At 38.0% G+C, this 24112-nt stretch overlaps 1 protein-coding gene across 9 annotated transcripts in view; it reads left to right on the top strand.

Annotated features, from left to right (window-relative positions):
- CTNNA2 (catenin alpha 2) overlaps positions 1 to 24112 on the top strand; it is a 1198185-nt gene that overhangs the window by 884592 nt on the left and 289481 nt on the right. The window lies entirely within an intron of this gene.

The raw sequence follows: 24112 nt of genomic DNA, 5'->3' as shown, positions 1-24112 counted from the left end.
TTCACTTTTCAAAAGGTTTTGACATGCATAATTTTCTTTAATCGTCATAATTTTCTACTAGATTGGGAAGAATTGAGTCTCTTCCCATTTTATCTCTCATGAAAGAGAAACAACAAGGCTAGTTGAATGTACCAGGTGACATATAGCCCTTTAGCCATACAATGATGATCACATCAAGGTTTCCAGACCACAGACTTAGAGTCTCATTCTATCTCCTGTGTGGGACATAGAACTTGTTTGATTAGTTCTGTTGACAATTATATACAGGCTTTGGGAAACAAGTTATAAATATTTGAATGGAATTACAAAAATTCCATTCAATTCTGACGTTATCTACCTGGAGCTGGCATCAGATCTCATGAGTTAAAGGTCTCAGTTCCACAATAATGCCCCCATGTCATACTCCAATCTCAAATCCTGGGCCACCCATACTTCTGACCGACTGTCTATAAATTGGGGGTTCTCATCATCCCCTCCTCAGATTCGGTAATTAGCTAGGAAGGCTCATAGAAGTCAGGAGGGCATTTAACTTAACTTTACCAGTTTATTATAAAGGAAACAAATGAACAGCCAGATGAAGGAGTACACAGGGCAAGGTCCAGAAGACTCCTGAATACAGGATCTTCTGTCTCTGTGGAGTTGGGGTGCACCTCCCCCAGAATGTGTATGTGTTTGGAACAACAACTTGGAAGTTCTCTGAATCTTGATGTTTAGAGATTTTTTTTTTAATGGAGGTTTCATCATATAGGCATGATTTGTTAAATCATTGGCCACCCAAGCTCCAGCTCCTACCTCCTCCCCGGAGGTGGGGATGAGGGGCTGAAATTTACATGCTTTTAATCATGGTTTGGTCTTTTTGGCAAACAGCCCCCATGCTGAAGCTATCTAGGGACTACCAGTCATCTCATTAATGTAGAAAAGACGCTCATCACTCTAGAGCTTCCAAGCATTTTAGAAGCTGTGTGACAGGAACAAAGGATGAAGACTAAATATTTTTTATTATACTAGAGATTTGAATAGATATTTATCCAGAAAGACATGCTAATGGCTAATAAGCACATGAAAATATCCTCAACATCATTACCCATTAGCGAAATGCAAATCAAAACCATAGTGAAATACTACTTCACACCCACTAGGATGGCTATAACCAAAAAAGAAGATGGACAATAATAAGTGTTGGAGAGGATATGGAGAAATTAGAACCCTCACTCATTGCTGATAGGAATGTAAAATGGTGCAGCTACTTTGCAAAATAGTTCGGTAGGTTCTCAAGTTGCTAAATATAGAGTTACCATATGATCCAGTAATTCCATTTCTGGGTATAATCCAAGAGATAGGAAAACACACATCCACACACACACTTGCACATGAATGTTCATACAGCATTATTCACAACAGCCAAAAATTGTAAAGAACACAAATGTCTGCTGCCTGATGAACAGAAAAGCAAAATATGGTATAGCCATGCAATGGAATATGATTCAGCAATAAAAAACAATGAAGTAGTAATGCATGCTACAACATAGATGAACCTTAAAAACATTGTGCCAAGTAAAGAAAGATAGTCACAAAAGACTGTGTATTGTACAATTTCATTTATATTACATATCCAGAACAGGCAAATCTAGAGACAGAAAGTAGATTAGTGACTGTCTATGGCTGGAGGAAAGGGTAGAGGGAATGGGAAATGACTGGTAATGGGTAACCAATTTATTTTGGGGAAGATAAAAGTGTCTACATGTAGAGAGTGCTGATGGTTGCACAACTCTGAACTCATTAAATTGTATGCTTTGAGTGAATTTTATGGCATATCCATTGCATCTAAATAAAGATGTTTAGAAAAATCAGCAAATAGTATCACCTGGAGTTGGGCCATCCAGACAACATATAAGTACATCTAAAATTAAGTCTCCGAGCACTGCAATTCTCATTTGCCCTCTGATGAACTTGGTGAACTGGAACTTGAAGTCAGTTCTTGTAAATAAACAATGCTGCTGCTGTAAGAGCTAATTGACAGTGTTGTCAGATTGGCTTTGCCACGGAGCAAGCAGTCATGGTCATCCTGAAATTAACATACAAATTACAATGATAAATTTTATTTGAAGAGTTTTATTTTTTCCTGATTATAAAAATAGTTTCTTTCCAGGCAAATAAAATGTTTCATGCACTGAAATAATCAACTGCCACCTAATTTTTTTTAAATTTTTCTTTTCATACAAAATTTCAAATTATGAAAAAAAATGCAGAGTGCCAGTTTTTTGTTTGCATGTTTTTTGTTTACTCATTTAATGTTTTAACAAAGACCTCAATTATGTTTATTAAATTTTAAGTGTATTGATTTTCTAGAGGGTATCGGAACAAAATACTACACATTGGGTAGCTTAAACAACAGAAATTTATTGTGTCACAGTTCGGGAGGACAGAGGTCCAAGATCAAGGTATCAGCATGGGAGGTTCCTACTGAAGGTTGTGATGGATAGTCTGTACCATTCTTCTCTCCTAGCTTCTGGTAGCCTCAAATGTTGTTTGACTTGTAGGTGGTGATCTCCCTGTGTCCCTGTGAAAGAACGGAGTGATCTTTCTATGTGTGTCTGTCTCTGTGTCCAAATTTCCCCTTTTCTATGAGGAAAGAGTTACATTGGGTTAGGGCATATCTAATGACCTCATCTTAATTTGATCATCTGCAAAGACACTATTTTCAAATGTAGTCACATTCACAGGTACCAGAGGTTATGACTTCAACATCATTTGGAGAGACACAATTCAATCCATAACACTACGTCACATTCTAGGGCTTATAATTTTTTAATATTCTCTTGGCCTAGCTAAAATTATAATTTTAATTAGAGGAATCCATTGTAATGAGGCAAGAATAGATGTTCTCTTAAGATCATCCATGTATGAATGGAAGTTTACCTGGGCTCCTTTGACTGACTTTGTCATTTTACATCTGGTGACTTTTGATAAAAAAAAAAAAAAAAAAAAAACACATAAAAAAATCTCCAGTGTTCCAAGCCTGCAGAGAAAAAAAGATGAAAATGATTATATAATTGGGAAGTTTGATTATCCTCTGGTTTTGTGTCATTTACTTCTATAACACTGTTTTTATCGACTGCCAAGAAATGTATGTGTGTTACCATTTCTTTGATCGTCTTGGCCTGCAAATTCAGGATAAAGGGCACAAGGAAAAAACAAACTTACCATTTTCACACAATTATTTATAAGAAAAATAGGACTGGAACCCATTTCTGATCACGATCCTTTTGAACCAAAAAAAGGAATTACTGAAAATGTAAGGAGTGATGTTTTTTCTCTGTCAATTGGTACTTTGGCTAAAAATAAACCAGTCAGAAATAGAAAGAAAAGAAGATGGGTAAGGTCTGTTAAGAAACCTAAACAATATTCTGTGGCATCATTTCTATCAGCACACAAACATCTAAATTCTCCCTCACACACTTATATATATAACTTGACTTCAGTTTCTCTCTAGCTATTTCCCCATTCCTTTATCCCTTTGGTAACAAAACTTCTTAAGGGAAGAGCTATTCCAGTATTTGTATTCACCCATTCTCTCTTGAGGCCTCTCCAATCAGGCTTTTAGCACCTGCCCTCTGCCCCAACCTACCCTTGTGAAGGTCCTGAATCCAATGGAGGACTCTCAGCCCACCTCTTACTCACTATCAGCAGCTTGGGCACACTTGATCCTTTTCTTCTTGAAATACGTCTTTCAATTGGCTTCCGGAACTCACAAGCTCCTGATTTTCTCCTCCTTCATGGATTTCTTTTTTTTCATTCCATATTAGGTCCTTCTCATCTCCCTGATCCCTTAACTCTGGAGTGCTTCCTACCTCAGTCTTTGGACTTTTTCGTAGATGCACACCCACACCCTTAGTGATCTTCTCCAGGGTCAGGGTTTAAATATCATCTTTTTGTTGCTGACTCCCAAATTTATGTCTTTAACTCAAACTTACCTGCTAAACTCCAGATCCCTATATCCAACTACCTATGAAATGTCAACACATGAATGTTTTATTGGTGTCTCAATCTTAACATTCCCAAATGTCTTCCCTCAGTCTCACTCTGCCACCCAGGCTGGAGTGCAGTGCCATGATCATGGCTCACTGAAGCCTCGAACTCCCAGGCACAGGTGATCCTCCTGCCCCAGCATCCCAAGTAGCTGAGACCATGGCCCTGTGCCACCACGCCCAGCTAACTTTTTGTATTTTTTGTAGATATGGTGTTTCTCCATGTTGCCCAGGCTGGTCTTGAACTCCTGAGCTCAAGTGATTCTCCCTTCTTGGCTTCCCAAAGTGCTGAGATTACAGGTGTGAGCCACAACACATGGCCTCCGAAACTAAATTAGTGACCATCCCTCTCTATCTGCTCTTCCCAAGTCCATCAAAGTCAACTCTATCGTCCTAGTGCTTTATCCCAAAAGCCTTGGGGTCCCTTCATCCTCTCATATTCCATGTCTAATCTATTAGCAAACTCTGTTGCCTCTACACTGAAATAGATCTGGGCACTAACTGTTTCTCACCACTTCCGATCACTACCAAATCTCCATCATTTCGCATCAGAATTTTTACAAATACTTCCTAATGGCTCTCCCTATATTTGCCTTTGCCACCCTCTTTCCAGGTCTATTCTCAATAGCCAGAGTGATCCTTAGAAAATCTAACTAGAATGAATCATTTCTCTTCTCAAAGCCCTCCAGTGGTTTGCCAAAATCATTGCAGTGGTCTATAGCTGCCACATCTGTGGCCCCTCCCCCTTATCTCACAGATGTTACCTTCCACTGCTCTTCTTCATTCAGCTCCTGGCACACTAGCCCCATTGCTATTCTCAGCAATGTTCCTGCTTCAGAGCCATTTACATCTGCAGGTCCTTCTGTCTGGAAGGCCCTTGCCCCACTGACATTCATGACTTGTTTCTCTAGCCCCTCAGTCTTTGCTCAAATGGCACCTCCTCCATAAGACCTTCCTTGTCTGTACTGTTCTAAATCACAGTTCCCAAGCCTTGGCTTTTATCTCTGCTTTATTTTCTCTGTATCATTTATCATCATCTGGTGTGCTATCTATTTTGCTTATTTTATTAATTGTTTGCATCCTCCCAGAAGAATGTAAGCTTCTAGGAGGCAGGGATATTTGTATGTTTAGTTCACTGCTATATCATCCGTGCCCAGAAGAGTACCTGATGCGTGGTAGGGACTAATTTAAAAAAAAAAATGGAATGAATGACTCAATAGTTCTTAATCTTTTCTAGTTTACAGATTATGAACTATTTTAAAATTTGATGAATTCTATGGAAACTTTGTTTTAGAAAAAGTTATACCCACATAATTTGTACTAAAATTCTAAAGCTAATGTATCTTCTTAAATTTTTCCAAGGATGTTTTCCACACCCAAGAACTCCTGTTTAATCATACGTGGCCTAGAGGAAGAGGCAAAGTATAAAGCCAAACTCTACTATTGTCTGTTGGATGATTGCTACTGCTTAAATCATGGTGGCCTGCAGATAGAGGATAAAGGACATAAGGAGAAAATAATTTTCCGTTTTCACACAATTATTTATAAGAAAGATAAGACTGGAACTCATTTCTGATCACAATTTTTTTGAACCATTTAATTGAACTACAGGAATTCAGATCTGTTTATTTATTTTGTTTCGGGGACTTAATTTCGCTAGCATAATTTTACAAGGGTGAAAATCATGTTTGAACTCTTTTGTATTAGGCCATTCTTGCATTGCTTTAAAGAAACACCTGTGACTGTGTAATTTATAAGAAAAGAGGTTTAATTGGATCATGGTTCTGCAGGCTGTACAGGAAGCATGGCTGTGGCCTCTGCTTCTGGGAAGGCCCCAGGAAGCTTTTACTCATGGTAGAAGGTGAAGTGGGAGCAGGCAAGAGTAAAAGAGAGAGAGTGCCTGGGGAGAGGTGCCACACACTTTTAAATGACCGGATCTTGTGTGAACTCAGAGATCTCACTTATCACCATGGGGATGGCACAAGCCATTCATGAGCGACCTGCCTTCATGATCCGAACACCTTCCACCAGGTCCACCCTCCAACATTGGGGATTACAATTCAACATGAAATTGGGGTGGGGACAAATATCCAAACTGTATCACCTTTGTAGCTTTCTGCTTATACTCCTCAAGTTCTTCCATTTTCCTTTCTCTCAGCATCGGAGTGCCTGATTTTATTGATAAGGGGTTCAGTTTGATCATGATGCATTTCCAAAGCTCCCTTTCTCTCTTCCCAAGGTATTTATCTAAATTTCACAAACCTTAAAAAGGAAATGCCTACAAGATCATGTTTGAAAGAGGTTTATGTAAATGTCCAGGAATGAAATTATTTTAATTTCTGCCTTTCCAATTTAAAATTCTGTATTCATCTCCTAGGTAGGTACCCCCATGTGTTGAATAAAATGGCACATTTGTTGCTGAGAAGTTCTAAGACAGCAGAATTTTGCCCTCAGCACTTCTTAAGGAAAATGGCCTCTGTGAATTAAGGATTTATGGGTGACCATGCTTCCGCTAGAAAGGTTTGAAGATCTGGACTTACATGCTGGGATCCTGTCTTGATTAAAGGCTGCAGAGAAGCTGATACAGTAAATAGTCTTTGCTATCGGTGGACTCATATTTCCTGCTAGAGATAAACCAAGCTTTGTGCTATAAAGCAATCAGCGAGCACCGCAGTGGCAGATTCAGCACTCTGCCCCTACTAGGCTGACACCTTCAATTGGAAATGGCCTCAAAATCACGAACGTTCACTTCGGAGTTACAGGACGTGGGGATGAGTTGAATGTATTCCTCCATGTGAACACTTGGTCACTTTCCCCACATTACACTGTAAAACCAATTTTTGTGGTTTTATTTCTCTGAGTCCTCATTGATGCCATTTAACAGGAAATTCAGCTAAAGCCCCAAGACAAGTGTAGAGATTTCTAAGAAAACTTGCTTTGGACTGCTTTAGCAGAGAGAGTGCCTGTGTTTTATATATGTGCCCACAAATGTCATCACCAGGGGAGAGGAGCAGTCACATGAACGATCCAACCTAATTCATTTATATTTGATTTTGAAATGCACAGCGCTCCTTAGATTCTCAGCAACTTTTCATGGGGGCGGGAGGGGTAATAGTAAGAGGAACATGTGTTCTTTGAGCTCACATTGCATAATGGAAATAAGCAACAAACTGTATCTGACATTCCATGTGGATACTTAGCTGTTGACACTGGGTTTAGAGGTTGCTACTCAAAGTGTAGTTCCGGAGCAGTAGCATCAGAATACCCTAGAAGCTTTTTGGAAGGCAGTTTCTGGTGTCCACACCTCAGGATCTTTATTTTAACAAGATCCCCAGCTGATTCATTTGCACATTATCTTTTCCTTTTTCTTTTTTTTTTTTTTTTTTCAGAAGGGTTGTTTAAAGCCCTGTTTCCCAAACATGGCTGTGCACTGGGAGCACCTTGGGGGGAGTTTTTAAAATACTGACTGACACCTGGGTCCTGCAGTCAGAGTGCCCGATTTTATTGATATGGGATTCAGTTTGATCATGATGGGTTTCCAAAGCTCCCCAGGTGGTTGTAAGGTACAACAGAGTTTGAGAGCCTCTAGTTTAGAGCAGAACCAGAATGCATCTCAGGCACGTGTGAATGGTTAAGAGTTGACAATTTCTGAAACAGACTTTCAATTTGTTACCTGGCATTCTACCAGCCACAAATTTTTATTTGTGTTTTATCCACTCATATGTTAGCTGTCTTCTTAATCACCAGAGACAAGTAAGTTATCTATTTAGTTTACTGCTTTTTCTATTTTATCTGCTTATTTGAAAATTGATGGATAGCTTTGGTTTATATGGTTATTCTAGACCAGTCAAAAGATTTGCTTAATTGAATCTCATTTCCGAATATGTTTTCAGAGGGAAGGTTATGGTCTAAAGAATGTCATTTAAAGATCTTACCAATGCTATGCCGTAGTTATTTCTCTTAAAGCAGCAAGAGCTGAGATTTCAAAAAGTTAAATAACTGCCTAAATTGCACAGCCAGTCATTGGAAAAGCCAGAGGTTGAACTTGGCATTTGAAAAGGCTTTATCTGATTCTTAAAGCCCATACTTTTCTGATCCTCCATGCTGTTTCTGGAAAAACTTAGCTGTGTATGATTAACAGCAACTTTAAAAAGAGCATTTCTGGTTTATTTTTGTGTAGCCTTATGCAATGTACACATAGACATGTGTAGCTTTTTGAAATTTTGTGTAAGCCATTCCACCAACCATCACTGAGTAAACGTAGTATATACCCTTAGGTTCCGATTTAAAATAACAACAAACAAGCAGAGAAGTTAGGGGAATTGAAGGTGACTGAGGAGCACAAGGTATTGAGATGTTTGTTAGGTGCGCTGGGTAGGGTAGCTTGAAAGAATTTGCAAGAGGTAGATGCTTCACTAAGAGCTGCTGCTCTAGTCAGATTGGAAGGAAGCAACAGAGGAAAGCCAAGCTTTAGAAGAAAGGAAAAAGTACTACTATCAGAAATACTAAAAGGTTATTTCAGATTGTATATTGCAGCAGATGGCACAATGTAAAGGACAAACGGATTAACTTGCTGAAATTTTTGGTGTCCACTTTATAGCCAACCATGAAAGGCACTTAACAAAGCAGTGACTTTGTTAAATGATAGCTTCCAGAACATGCCATCTGTGGTCCCTGACTGTTCTCATTGCCTGATGAAGACTGGAATTGTTCTGTCTGAAAACGCAGAGTCTTTCTTCTGGTTGTTTTCATATCCTTGTGAATTCTTTTCTGAGATTGAATTTCTGTATATCTGAGAAGGGCCTTGGCTTATAAACATCTTTGCTCCCAATGGCTTCATGTTTCTCCATAGCATCACACTGAGAGAATGCTAGCAAAAAGGCAGCTTTGTTGATTTGTTGATTCGTTTGTGTATTGGGGATGGGTATATTCTGGCATAAACTATTCTAAACTTGATACTGAAACCCTAGGAAGGCCAAAAAGGAGATCCTGGTAGGGGAGTTCTGGCCCCAGGTTCTGATTACCATTTCCTGTTACAATCACCATGTTTATGAGTAATATGCAGAAGCAGAGATCTTCCCACCTTCCTTTTTTTTTCCTGTTTTCCAGGTCTCCCCTCAATTTGTCTTTATTTCTTTAACTTCCACTGCCTCCCACTTTATTTTCACTGGTATCTTGTTATATCCCTAGATTCTACCCTGTCTTCTGTTCATTTTAATGAATGAATTAATTAAATAGATGGGGTCTTGCTATGTTGCTTAGGCTGGTCTTGAATTATTGGGCTCAAGCTATCCTCCTGCCTTAGCCTCCGGAGTTGCTGGCATTCAGGCATGAGCCACCGTACTGGGCTCTCCTGTTCATTTTCTCTTCTCCCATCTTTTCACCTTTGAATTGCCACTCTCCTCCCTTATCTTTTTTGATTAAGAAGTTTTATTTCAACTTATTTGAAATTGTGATGGCTAGTCCAGGGGCTAAATTGAAGCTGATTTTCATATAGTCTATATTTATGAAAGATTTTCTAAAATATTTTATTAACAGCAACAATAAATTCTAGGAAGATATTTAAAATACAATGGAGTATGAATGAATCTTCAATACTGTAGAAGCATCATTTAAATATAAATATAACTGCAGAGCAAGAGAAGGTATTCTTTAAACTATCATGCTTCAGAACTAGGGGTGTGCTTTTGGCATTTTTGAGTGCATAAATTTTCAGTATGAGGGAATGCTGGGCTTTGACAGAAAGTTTGGAATCCTTGGCCCTGACCACTAAATGCCCATAGTGCCAACTGAGTCATTTGACAGTCAAGGACATTTACACAGATTTCCAAATGAAATGGTAAGTTTTATTTTATTGTAGCATTCTTATTCTCTATGTTAAATCTAAAATAGTTTCTTTAAAACTGTGCCATCATTTAGACAGATGCCCGCTAATCATGTTCAGATTTCTTATGCTTACTGCAAAATAATTATGTAGACATGTCAGTGTTAAAGATCAAGTGCAACGCAGTTGCTACAAGAAGTGGCACATAGAACATTCATCATTCTAGTTAAACACAAAGGAATTTGTCCTGATTACATGAAGCTAGCTTTCTATTCCTTGAGTGAACCTCTCCAAGTAAGACTAAGAGTCCATACCTTGTAGTAATTTATAATGTGAAAAAATATTTTTCTACCTAGGATTTTAATGAAAATTAAATAAATGAATGTGGTAAAGCACTTGGAGCCAATTTGAACTCTGGCATTGCCTTGATTATATCTGGAAGATAACTGCTTACCCACCTCCAGTGCCCCAACAGCCATGGCTCAATGACTGTTTTCATGAATCGAGGAATTTGAGATCCTCTGTTAATATTAACGGCAGCCTCAAGCGTGACAGAAGTCTTCTAGATGTTTGAATCTAACACCTGCACTTTTCAAAATGGGGGACTTTAGTAAAAACTCTCATGTGACAATAATTTTTGAAACAACTCCAAATAAGGCATAATGCAGGGTTTAATCTAACACTTCAGATGACCTAAAGCCTGAACTGAAGAAAGCAAGTGAGTTTGATCATTATTCTTTCTCATGATGAGCTCTAACAGTCACTTATATGCATTTTGTTAGAACACTCCTACAACCATTGAGAACAGAATAAAAGAATAAAAAGAAACAGATTCCTACTACAGCAAGTGAGATTCAGGTTAAAAATGAAACACATACACACGCACACACATACATTCCAGTTGCAAGTGTGATTAAGTATGATAAAAATAGGGAACCAAAAGTGACCTCTTTCCCCACATAGGGAGAGTGGCTTTTTGAACTAGGAAGCATTTTGTTGTCTGGTCAATAGAGCCTAAATGTAATACTCGCCTATAGCCAGGGGAAGAACTCCATGCCTCCAACAGGTCAGTTTATTATTCCCTGCTGTGTCTGGGTTGCAGATGAGAATAAAACCTCTCACTTCTATGAGATGAGTCAACCTGCAGTTCACCATGGCCACATTCCTGGGAAAATAACTTGTCAGGAGAAATGACTAAAGAAGACCATGTTTGACTTCAATGCTGCCCGATTGGTGAATTATATTTTTAGAGCAATCAGTTTAAATCCTACAGATTGAAATTGTGCTGCTCGCTAACTGCCTGGGTGATTTGGCATGAAATTTAATTTGCTTTAACATGCATGGGGGGTAAGCAGAGGGGCGTTAATTTCACATTTGAGAGTTGCTGCAGTACTTTGAAAATAACTAAAATCGTGGTGTAATACTTTGCTCTCATTTTTCTTCTTCAAAACGGGCGTGATGCTCTGGCCAAATTCGGTACTTTAGTCTACCAGTTTGGGCTAATTTTATCTTTTTTCCATGATTCTCACTCTTTCTCACTTTAATGTCAGTATTAACTGAGCACTTACCATGTGCTAGTTACTTGCTTAGTTGATCATCTAATTAACATTCAGCATATTAGCCACTCAATTTTATAGTTGGGGAAAGTTGACAACTACTGACCATTTCCAGACCTTTCCTCTCTTTGCAGGGACACAGAGGGAAGCTCGTCTAATAGGGTGCTACGCTTTTGTTCTTTCATGTCTGTCTTCCCAGAGTGGAACCCTCATTCACCTTGAGTGTGCCCACTGCAAGGGAGAATTTTGGAATCAAGGGTTATGTTTTTAATATTTTTCGATGTAGCAATCCAGCTTTCAAGTAATATAAGTTAGTCCTCAAAGTCAGGTCATTTTAAAGCTATTTGTCTGACATGAGTAAGTCAAGGCTGAGCTAATCTGAAAATTTGCATGCTGATACCAATCAAACAATAAAAAAATAAAGTGCTTCTAGTGAATTAATGTCTTGAACCTACCTAGAGAGCGACCTATAAAGGAGCCATTTTTTTATTGCCTGAGGCTAATGTAACGGATATTGAAAATGCCTTACTACTCTGCCATGTAATCTACATGTCCCCAGCTGATATTTCCGCTGGTCAGGATTCATATTAAATGTAAACTCAACTATAGTTGGTGATTAGAAAGCCAACTAGCAGCAGTCATTGATTCATGCAATGAGTCTAATGCCAATAGTACTTTTAGGTAAATGTTTTGATAGGACACTTCATCAGCAGTAAGAATTCCTCCACTGGGATCTTTAAGTAAATACTTTGCTTCTAAGAATTGTAAAGGAATGGTTGCTTGGTCCCCAAAAGATCCTTTCTTAGTTTGTCACTTTGCATGTTTGCTGGCATGATTTATTATTTAATAGATTGTGGAAATATGCCATTTCTTGAAATGATAGTCAATGAGTACCGTAAAAGATCTCAGGAGAACTATGTGCTTCATCTAATTAAGCTATTTATTTGAGTGTATTATAAGACAAATGTATCTTCAGTTGATTCCATTTTATGGAATACCAGGCAATGAAGATATTTTTAACTTCTTCCTGATCATATATGATCCCCCACTGTAATCTCCCATGAATTATGTCAGATCAAGAGGTTACTTTAAAAAAAACAAATAAAGATTCCAAAAAAGATGTTTCTTCTGGGGAAGTAGGTTCATTACATCTATTAGGACAGTACATGTATCAGTGCTTGAGAAGACAAAACCCTCTAAATGAGTGTTCAGGAGGTTTAGATGTGACTATGTCTTCCCCAGGAAACCTAGTTCATCTTGTTCCACCAAAATGCTCAGGTCCTAGAGCATCTTTATCATGGCCAGAGCGATCTTGCTCATCAATCATTAGCATTTCCCCTCCATTTAGATTTAGATTTAGATTCTCCATTTAGATTATCAGGCCCCTGATAAATAGCAAAGTAGGTACTGGGGGTAGGGAAGGGGGTAATTTTCAAGCAATAAGGGACAAAATTCTGCCGTGACAATAGGAGACTGGATACAACAGCCCAAGAACTACTACCATTTTCTAACTTAAAGGAGTTATATGGTAGCTTGGCATAAGTATGATGAAATTGTCTTCTGTTGTCAAATATCGGACATACCATACAGGTTAGAATCTTGTTAACTATTCTCTCCTTTCTACTATAACCTATAATATATAGAGCTACCATGTGTCCAGTTGAATTGGATACATTTAAATTTAAAAAATGTCTATAACACAAAGATCACATATCCCTTAATTGAGGCTCTTTAGTGCTTTATGCCACTGTGAGAACAATTCTTAACAAATAGTTAAGAGACAGATGTTCTAGACCTACCTCTGCCTCTAACATATTTACCGCATGAGCTCATAACAGGAGCATCTATATCATTACAAAACAATGATTATGCACCACTTCTACTTTTTGCACTGAGCTTTTGCCAAGATCGAATGAGATAACCCAGGTGAAAGTGCTTTATAAACTCCAATGGCATTATGCTTTGAAAATGTGACATTATTTAGTGCCCTGGAGCAGCAAGGTACTAAATAATATCTTAGTGGCTTGAATTAATACAGCTGCCAAAAGAGCCTAATTTAGGAAATTGCTTAAATATGAAAAAAAAAACAACCTCATTCCACATGCATTTTTCACTGACACAAGCTCTCTGTGCTCCAGGTTTCAGGAGATATGTTAATACAGCCAAAGGAGGGAGGTGGTTGCCAGGGTAAATGGAGGTAAATGAGAGAACCAGAGTTTGCCCCTGAGAATTTGGTTAAAGCAGTTAACCACTCACAACTGAGCCTCTTTCAGAACTTCTTCTTAACCTTCAACTAATGAGTCCCTTGCACTTCTTCGGTTGTGGCACTCTAACTTCAGGAGTACTCCTATCCAAACACTTTATTGAAAGAAACAAATAAGACAGAAATTAAAATGTCATCATGGGAGAATATCAGGGGATGGAATTCTAGAAGGAAGTGTACATGTAGGAGGGAGTGGTGGGTGAAGATGGGAATATACTACAGAGGAGAGGAGGGGGAAGGATATAATAAAGGTGCTTGATTTGAAAAGTCTTTTTGTCCAGTGCCGTCATAACCAAATCACTCACCCACTAGAAGCATAACTAGAAAAGATCATGAGTCATATGGCCTCCATTTTCCCTCTTGCAAACAGAGTGCATCTTTAGGGTGGTGTGGATTTCTGGAGATAGAATTTTGAGGGGACAAAGGTACAAGTAAACACAAACAGAATTACCAATGTTGTGAGGATTGTGAAAGCAAATGGGATAAGGAGTTTCGGGGGAGTTTTAGAAGAGAAGTCTTAGGGAGGATAGCATTTCTGTAATTCAAATATTTGAATACACGACTTGATCATGTGCAGAATGATAGGGAAATATATTTCCAACACAGCATGTGGAAGATTTTTTTTCTAATAAATAGAGCTGTTCTCTGGAAGTGATATTACTTCTAGATCAGTGCTTCTCAAACTCAGGTGCTAAAGCTGCCGGTCTCGGCCCATACTCTGGCAGTGAGAGTCTAGATCGCCCTTGCTTCAGTTGTATGCCAGAAGATCTGCTGTCAGGGGTGCTGGGTCAGGGATTGTTGCTCTAGATGGGAGGGTGGACAGAGAAGTGTGGGTGTTTCTTTCACCTCTAAACCACTCTAATACCTTGTACAGGGAGTGCACTTAGTGGTAGGATTCATGGTGTTTATTTTTCTGCCTCCCAGTGTCCAGGGCACTGATGTGGACAGGGTAAGGGCTGGTTTATCATGTGCTAGTTCACCACTGCAGTTTCTGTATTAGTCAGGGGCCATTTGGCCATGAATCTTCTTCCTAATTGTAGCAGACATCCCTATATGCCTACCACATATCCATTCTCTCTTTTTTTCCTTAGTAATATCACCGTCCAGCCTGGCAATGTTCTCAGCTAAAAAGCAAAAATGTTGACTTTACAGACTCTCCTCCGGCTAGGAGAAGCCACATGGCATAGTTTTGGCCAATGAGATGTAAGCAGAAGCCATCTAGAACAGATCGTTTTTCTGATAAAAAGTCTGCATGCTCTTTTTGCTCTTCTCTTTTCCCCATCTTGCCTGGCATATGGGCATAATGTCTGGAGGCTCAGCAATTCCTTTGTGATGATGAGGATGAGAGCTACATTCTAAGGATGATAGGGATGCCAACTCGACTCCCTTGGGCCACTGTACAAGCCCTGATTAGTCTTCTGAACAACTTCTTGCTATGTAAGAACAATAAGCATCATACTTATTAAGCCGCTCTTTATTGGGTTTTGGCTACATGCTGCCAGACACAGTCCTGGCTGATATTCTAGTGATCATCATGCCTCAGGCAGGTAACCTCTTGTCACTTTAGTTTTAGGGAAGCACCATTTCTCATCAGCAAAGATGCTCCATTATATATGATGAACTTTTCTATTTTTGTTCTCATTGGACAACTTTTTCTTTCTTTCTTTTTTGAACTCTTATATAATTTTAAAAGTCTTGTTTTCCATGAACATTAAACGACCATTTTTACTTAGGTAGAACAATTTTTACTGCCCAGAGGTTAAAATTAATGATACCCCAAAAACGTATTCACCTTCCATGGTCTATATTGCTGGGTAAATAGCACAGTCACATTGTTCTTTTTTTTTTTTCCCCAAAAAGATTCCATTTCTTAGCCTGTCCATTTCACTCTTCAAAATAATCACTGTCCACCTGCTGGATCCCTCTTTATCCTTGGCAACTCTGTTATGTCAATTATATAATAGTTTGGCCCTTTTTGGCTTTTGTTTCACTTTGTTTCTTTTCTCTCTCTGCAAAGCAGCCTGCAGAGCAATAAGATAGGGAACATGCCTGCTGGGCCTGATTTTCTTCTTGAAAATAGCTTTGACCAATGGTTAGTGATAAAAGAAGTTGGCTGTCTATAAAAGCCAAAAACCAGGTAAGTGGATTTAACCTCACATTGGCACAAAGGTGACTAATGGACAGAAAATGGAATCTGTATTTGCTTTGAACATAAACAGGGGCAGCAAGATATGGTAAAAACATCCTTATACCTAGAGTGAGCTCACCAAGATTCCGCACTGCTGATTCCAACTGCGAATCCTGCAATCTCTTAGCCTCTCTGGAACTCAGTTATAAAAGAGTGGTCTCCAAGATTTCTTCCGGCTCAAACATCCTGAGCTATTCTCATCCAATAATAAACATTTATTGTGTACCCATGATAGGCCAGCCACTGTCCTGGCAATGGAGATGTGGGGATGAACCATACAGAGAGAAGAAACCAAGCTTTGAGAGTGCAGAAATGAGAGAGAACAGAAGGAAGAACTGTCATGGGAAAAAATAATAGAGGGGGGAAATAGAAACAGTAACTAAAATGTGCCTGGCCATTTTAATGGCCAGGATCATTGCAGCCATCATTAATCTCACCATCCAGGGATCCTCCAAGTATTTTTGTCAACACCATTCATTCAACACTTATCAGTCAGCTGTCTTAGGAAGTCTCTTTGGGGGCATTTTTCTTGTCTCTCAACTAGTTTGAAAGCACTTAGAGGCCAGGTACTTGTGTATGGCTGAATCAAAATACCTTTTGGTATCAAGTATAAAATAAACCAGGCAAGTGCTATGGATCTCCTCAAAAGGCTAGAGGCATAGCGAGGAGCCATATTAATATTTTTGGATTGAATTTAGCTCACTGGAGAAGGTAGGAAGGTAGATAGGAGTGTTAACTTCAGGCAGGCTAACCACTCATAATCAAGCACAAACTGGAAGTCATATGCACCCCTTGAGGAGTGCTTAAATTATAGCAAAGAAAAAGGTCAGTGAATGGTTATGATAGAAAACAGTAGTTTTCTTTAATGAGTCCATGGTATCCGTTCATCACCACAGATCCCTGAAGGCTTACCTTTTAGTTGCCTTGCCAGGAGGCATTCAAAATAGCATTTTTTTGTTTTTTTTTTTGTTTGTTTGTTTTTGTTTTTGTTTTTTTTTGGTAAGCAAGGAAGGAAAATAGTCAAAAGGGGAAGGAAAGGAAAGAAAGAAGGTAGCATGATGTTCTGTAGATATATTTCAGCAGTCTCATAGTCTATCTGTATTTGGTATTTACGTTCATAGTGCCCCCTCCTTTTGTGCATCTCCAGAGGCCAGGAAGTCTTTTCGATATCCTCATCTCTGACAGTGCCTATCATAGAGCTGGGCACAAAGCAGATGCCTCTATGGACAGACCGAATTGACAGATAGGTGGAACCGGTTCTTCTTCCCTGCTCCCTGATTCCAAGTGGAACCAATGATGTGTGGCAGAATATAGGTAAAAGGAGGATCTCATCAGTATCTTGATATTTCTTGAGGCCTGCTTACTAAAGACAGAAGAATCAATATGACTCTTCTAGTCAAAACCACCTATTTGGCACTCGAGCACTGAGAATAAAAGACAAGGTCAGGGTTCCTGGTTCCAAGGACTTGGGCAAATTTATAACCTATTTGATTCACATAGGTAATACCATCAGATACTTACCTTCATAGATTGTCAACAGCTACTGCCTGACCCAGAACTGTGCTAAGAGAAGCCATCTCTAAAATTGATTTTTTTATTGACACTTGGTAATACAGGGTGCTCTTAGAACATGAGAGGGTAGAGGTGGTGCTTATCTTTGCATGTGACACTCAAAGCTAAATATAAGTGGGGCTGCCTAACTTCTAGTCTTCATGAAGGTAGGCTCTGTGGGGGCAGACACTATGTCCTTCTTGTTCATTCCTTAGCTTTGTGAACTGAGGAAACGTCTATAGCCTTTTTGTGCCTTAGTTTTATCACCCAGAAAGTAAGGATACTATGAGTACTTATTCACAGGAGCGATGTGAAAATAAATTCAGTTAATGCTTACTTACGAAGTCCTTAGGACAGTGCGTGGCAAGGAATAAGCCTTCAATAGTCATTAACCATTGCTTACTAGTATTTTAGGCTTGAAGAGTGTCCGGCATGTAATAGATATCAAAATATTTTTGCTAAATAAATGTATGAATGAGTTCTATGTCAGTAGTATTCTACTTTTTTTTTTTTTTTTTGAGATGGAGTTTCGGTCTTGTCACCAAGGCTGGAGTGCAATGGCGCAATCTTGACTCACTGCAAGCTCTGCCTCCCAGGTTCAAGCAATTCTCCTGCCTCAGCCTCCTGAGTAGCTGGAATTACAGGTGCCCACCACCATGCCTGCCTAATTTTTGTATTTTTAGTAGACATGGGGTTTCACCATGTTGACCAGGCTGGTTTTGAACTCCTGACCCCTCAGGTTATCTACCCGCCTGAGCTTCCCAAAGTGCTGGGATTATAGGCGTGAGCCACTGTGCCCAGTCACTATTCTACTTTTATGTTTAGCTTGTACATCCCTTAAATAATTTTTGAAAAAGTATGTATTTCCTTGTATATCTTTAAGTAGATATATAAAATGTTACATCTCAGGTCTAACCAGTTGCAAAGGATGCACTTTCTAGTATATTGAATATGTTAACATTGTAAAATAAAACTCTCACATCACTCTTTTGAAATATAACAAATGGAACAGAAATATCACTTCACCCATTTAAAAAAAACCATGAAGAGGTTCTTTATAACATTTTCAAATATTACTTCATTCTTTTTCCTTTTTGCATTGGGGTTTCCATTCTATCCTATCACAGAAATTGATTCTAAACCAATATATTTTTAGAATTGAACATTTTTATTGGTTTTTTAACTCCATTACTGTAGGCTCACTAATGAAAAAAACAAAACAAAACAAAAAAAAACCTTTTTGGCCGCTGAGTATGATGGCTCACACCTGTAATCACCAGCAGTTTGGGAGGCTGAGGCAGGAGTATTACTTGAGCTCAGGAGTTCAAGACCAGCCTGGGCAATATGGCAGGACCCTGTCTCTAAAATAAATAAAAAATAAATAAATAATTCCTTCTATCCATATCAAATTGGATTGATATCATTATTAAAAATAAAGTGGCCATATGTGTTTGAGTGAATTTTAGGACTCTGTTTGGTTCTACTGAGCTTTTTGTCTACATTTATGCCAATAATACACTGTCTGATATGGTTTGGATCTGTATTCCCACCTAAACTCATGTTCAGTTGTAATCCCCAATGTTGGAGGTGGAGCCTGGTGGGAGGTGATTGGATCATGGGAGTGGATCCTTCATGAATGGGTTTAGCACCACCCCTTTGGTGCTGCTCTCATGATAGAGTTCACATGAGATCTGATTATTTAAAAGTGTGAGCACCTCCCCCTCTTCCTCCTGCTCTGGCCATGTAAGATGTGCCTGCCTCCCCTTCACCTTGAGACATAATTGTAAGTTTCCTGAGGCCCCCCTAGAAGTGGATGCCACTGTGCTTCTAGAGTTTGTGGAACCATGAGCTCATTAAACTTCTTCTCTTTATAAGTTACTCAGTCTCAGGTATTTCTTTATAGCAGTGTAAGAATGGACTAATACACTGCCTTAATTATTATAGCTTTTCACTAAGTTATGAAATCTGATGGAGTGAATCTTCCAACCTAATTTTTCTTCAACATAATCTTGACTCCTTTTTTCTTATATTTCCATATCAATTTAGAATCAGACTGTTAATTTGTACCAGAAACACAAGCTATTGTGATTTTGATTGGAATTATATTTAATCTGTCAGTAAATTTGGGGATAACTAACATCTTAATGAAATTGAATTTTCGTATCTTTTACCATCATATAGTTATCCATTTATTTACATCTTTAATTCCTTTTAGCAAAGTTTTATAATTTCTAATGTAGTGGTCTTAAACACCTCTCATTAAATTTATTCCTAATTTTTTTATTGTTTTGAAGGGATTGGAAGAGGTAGTGAAACAAAATATTTAAACTGATACTTAATTTTTTTCTGGTGAACCATAAGTTTATATATGCTGAAAAATTCATTGTGCATTGAGCTATTTCTATGATAAGTAACACACAACTGATCAAAACTATTAACCATTTTGATGGATAATTATGACACAACGTATATTTTTTGAAAATACATATTATAGAGAGATGGAGGTAGCTATTAGGGTACTTGGATTAAAATAATTGTCTAATTATCCCTTTTGGTAGTACTTAAGGGTTTTTTACACCTCAGAGCAGTATACTTTAGTAAGATATAGAATAGGTGAGAATTGTGCCTTTATTTTGTAAAATGTGAGAGTGGTAAGAGTGAAAGTGGAAAAGGAGAATTTCAACCACAGGAGCATCTTAGACTAATTTTAGCTCATAATACTAATGGAGTTTGAGGATCTAGCAATTGTTTTATTAAAACTGTCCTGATAGGGTACTCTATGATTAGTCCCTGCATATGCTTAGGGAGTACATGTAAGTGGCCCTGCTTACAAACCACTTCTCTAGAACAGAAGTACAAGTGAATCAGAAGGGTGACGTTTGCAGATGTTTTCTTTTTTTAATGAAGTTAAAGTTAATCTATAATGATAGCATTTTGACTTACTTGCTTTCTGATAAGATTCCTCATGTCATGGAGATCTATGCAGAACCTGGAGTTTGTCGCTCTAAACCACTAACTTGAATATGCTACTGTTAATGTTCTATTGATACTTGCTATTGATTATTATTAATTTGTGTTTATTATTATTAATTATTAAACTTACTATAGTGGGTTTTTTAAAATAGATGATTTGCCAGAACCTGATTTTTACCCTGGGAATATCCATTCCCACGGATATCATATGAACAAGGTCCTCACATTTTTTTTCTCCCAGCTGGCCTTCATTGCCTCCAACCCCTTTATTTTGTTCTCCCATTAAGAGCTGTGTAATACCAATTTTTGTAGGCTACAAATTGGTTTTCTAGCAGATGGAACATCAACCTGAAGAGGTAATGGATCTTTGTTACTCAAACTAGGTCAAATATTCAGGCCTTCTCAGTAAATCATAAGAATTATCTGAGAGTCCTCATGAGGAAACAGAAATGCATTTCTTCATAGTAATAAGTGGTAAAAATTAAACAACAACCATAACTTTACTTGTTCCTCACTTGGGCCACACCATTATATTAGTTTTTTTACTCAGCGTGGGTGCAAAATGGATTGTAGCTCACTGGGTTCTGAATATATAACAACAAAAACTGTCATTCTTGTTTCATAAAGTGAAGGTAATCCTAAGGAGTATTGTTAAAGTAAATGTTCACAAACTACATGTAGTTTCTTTAATGGCTTATTCTTATTTCTAAGACCACACATCAATAGTTTGACTTCCATTTGGGTGACACATAGTACCAGTTCCCAAAAAAGGACATTTTAAAAATCATGACATGACACTGTCACAACTAGAAAAATACAGCAGGATTAGTAGCTGTGATGAATAGGGAGGTGCAAGGGATAGATTCTGGAGGCCAGGCCTGAACTCCATCTGTTGTTTATTATGTGTGTCACCTGTTGGGGAAATATAATTAAGAACAAAGTCTCCTCCTTCCCCCCAAAACCTCTCCATGAAGGTGGAAGAGAAAGAAAATGGTTTCATTGTTGTATAAGTACTAAACAAGAATATGATGTGCATCATAGACCGCCTACTAAGAGATTGCAAAGACAAAAAGAAATCACACCTTTTTAAAAATCCAAACAGATGCAACCCATTCCATACATGTTCTTAAGATAAACTATAACTAGTCCTCTAGTAAGAGGACTTGACAGCACCGTTTGTCACACACAGTTCAACCTGAATTCACTTGGTAATTAGGGTGACCATCTGTTTTAGCTAATTGACTTTGTCTCAAAGAAAAACAAACTCTTATCTTTATGACATGAGGCAGTTTTGCAACTTGGAGAAAGGAACCTAATGAAGTTAGGTTCCTACCCCTGCCACAGAACTGGTTGATAAGGATGCTTTCTTCCTTGATTACATTTCAAAGAGATAGTTCCCAGGTCCTTGAGAAAGACACTCCTCCATTATAAGGCTGGCAAGAGGCTTATTTAACTTTGAAAAAGATTTACATACATTTCAAAGAGACTGAAAAATAATTTACAAGTTTTCTAAAGCAAGGAAAAGGATGAGGGAGAGGTCTCTTCTCTATTTTCAACAGAGAGAATTATTTACTTTTTCTTTTTTGGTTTGTGCTTACCCTTACACATCTTAGGAAGCCACTCAATCTTCTTGAATCTTTTTTCTCATCCGTGAAAGGGGAGTAATAACACTCTTAATTATTTCACATCACACAGGGCCTAAGAAAAGTAACTGTGCAAAACTCACTTGTCATTTTAGATGCTGAAATTACTAGAAATGAGATATCTTTACTGGTTAACACATGAATCTAATATTTAAGTGGAAACTTAACGTTTTTAAAAGAGTCTCTCTCTACAAGGCCAAGAATCTTTTTGCAACAAAAATGTGTCAGCTCTACATTTATCGGTTGGAGTTGAACATTTACTCTCTCTGCACGTCTTACCCATAAGAACCAGTTTTCTGTAAATGTTGTGTATGAATTCTCTTGTTATCAATGTGTTCTTGTTCCATAATAGTATTAACAATAAATGTTAGGAACTGGGCGTGGTGGTGCATGCCTGTAATCCCAGCTACTTGGGAGGCTGAGCCAGGAGGATTGCTTCAGTCCAGGAGTTTGAGGCTTAGGTTTGCTATATATCAGGCCTGTGAATTACCACTGCACCATGGCATTCTAGCCTGGGCAACATAGCAAGACATCGTCTCAAAAAAAAAAAAAGTCACAGTAAATTCAAGCTGTTCTAACTTATTAACTAATTCATCTAGATATATTTTTCAGAAATTGTATTTTTATAAAGACATGTCCTAAATAATTATTTTGGTTTAAAAAATCCTGCAAGATACATTTTAATACAAAAATCAATATAAGTACAAGAAATGAATTTAGATATGGTGAAAAACAAGCACAGAAATATTTTTTCTTGGGAAATGCTTTTTAAAAACATAAAGAAGAAAAAAAATGATGCCATTGCTTGAATTCAGAGGTACTTCGATTTGACAGATTTGACATATCATGAGATAAAGTACAAGCAAAGCAAAAATAACTAAAAATAGCTCCATGATAATGCTAAGTATAAGAATTAAATTGAAGATTGAAAGACTCAAAAATCTCAAGCATGCTACATGATTTTACCAGCTCTCTCAAATAAAGCCGGGCTCAGTAAATGCTCTGGTGACTGAAACAACACTAAGATTGGGCTTTGTTCTTCAGACATGGAATTCATCACCTTCGTGGTGATGAATCATTGGTGAGGCCCTAATTATTAAACAAGATGTCGAATCAAAGTTATCCTCCTCTATTTGCGTGAGGATTTCTGGACTTAGAATTGAGTCCTGCCACATTCTTATAATGGTGCGTGCATATGGGTAGCAGGTATACACACCAATAAATAATGTGGCTAGTATGATTCTGGAAATGACAATGCCAGTTAGAAATTATTCAGAATGGAATAAAATATTTAAAACCCCTGCTATAAATCTTAGCCAGGAAATAAATTTTCATGAGACCAGTGATTAACCCAATAGCAAAACGGAATTTATATCAACCATTCATTAATCCCATTTCCCTTCTCCCAATACCATTAATTAAGTGTCTGCTCAATTCCCATTCCTGTGCTACACTTGTGTCGCTTACCCAATTACAGCTAATTTTCTTGCATGCAGCGGGAGTGGTAATAGCCTCTAACAGTTGTTGAAATGTGGTTCCTAGCGTTTACTGCAGTGTGTCATCCTTAAATATTCTCTAACATGTTTTCTAGTTCTGTTTCTAAAATCGAGTTTGTGTGGGGAGGACTGAGTTGAATACAGTAAGTGGGTGGTTTCCTTCCTTTCAGGTCCTCGGAGACCCTTATCTGATTTAAGTTTTGCCTCAGGAGAAAGCTGTACCACTGAGATTGCTAAAAATAACTGTTCTCCTGTCTTGCTGTTTTGCCTATGATTCTCTTGGAGAAAAAAGCTTTGGAAAATAAACTTTTGAAGGCATGTTTTATAAATTATCTGATCACTTCTTCAGAGTTCAATAGAAAGGGTCAATTTTAAAATTAAAGCCTCTGTAACAAGATGTTCTTTTCTCTTTTCTCCTTTCCCTTTTTAAAACACAATTTACAAAAAAGGAGATGGTGAAGCCTGAAAATATTAAATGTAAACTCTTTGCCTTATTTTAGTCGTTCCTAAAATTATGGGTGTAATTTCAGTTTGTGTATTCTAAAAGTAAGTTTCCCATGGATGTCTGTATTATTATTTGAGAGAAAGTA

Source organism: Gorilla gorilla, chromosome 12, assembly GCF_029281585.2.
Source record: "Gorilla gorilla gorilla isolate KB3781 chromosome 12, NHGRI_mGorGor1-v2.1_pri, whole genome shotgun sequence".
In the NCBI taxonomy this organism is placed as follows: Eukaryota; Metazoa; Chordata; class Mammalia; order Primates; family Hominidae; genus Gorilla; species Gorilla gorilla.
The sequence above is the reverse complement of the archived record's forward strand: the minus strand, read 5'-3'. Positions and strand labels throughout refer to the sequence as shown.